The 274-nt window shown below is 33.6% G+C and overlaps 1 protein-coding gene across 2 annotated transcripts in view; it reads left to right on the forward strand.

Annotated features, from left to right (window-relative positions):
* The first annotated feature begins 210 nt into the window (after positions 1–210).
* Positions 211–274, forward strand: part of LOC122809560 (zinc finger protein 2-like) — a 79,504-nt gene continuing 79,440 nt past the window's right edge. The window contains exon 1 of one of the 2 annotated variants that reach the window (XM_044081153.1): positions 211–274. This exon is cut by the window's right edge and continues 548 nt beyond it. The gene's annotated coding sequence lies outside the window, so the exon portion shown is untranslated. The other variant, XM_044081161.1, reaches the window with a different exon arrangement.

A 274-nucleotide genomic window follows, 5' to 3' on the forward strand; every position in this document is an offset into this window, starting at 1 on the left:
TATTAATCCCTCCTAAAACTGATGACATATTGAGAAACTGTGGTGAATTACACTTAATAAATTACGGCAACATTTAGAGTTAAAGGCTTCTATTAGTTCAGAAAATACATATCAATTCACATTCCCTTCTTCTATCAATGTCTAAAGTTAAAAAGTACTACGTTTTCAAGGTGTCCCTGACTTCGACATTTGTCCCCCACATTCTCTTCTTCTATCAATGTCTAAAGTTAAAAGTACTACTTTTTCAAAGTGTCACTGACTTCGAGATTTGTCC

Source organism: Protopterus annectens, chromosome 1.part1, assembly GCF_019279795.1.
Source record: "Protopterus annectens isolate FY-2018-M chromosome 1.part1, PAN1.0, whole genome shotgun sequence".
Lineage (NCBI taxonomy): Eukaryota > Metazoa > Chordata > Ceratodontiformes > Protopteridae > Protopterus > Protopterus annectens.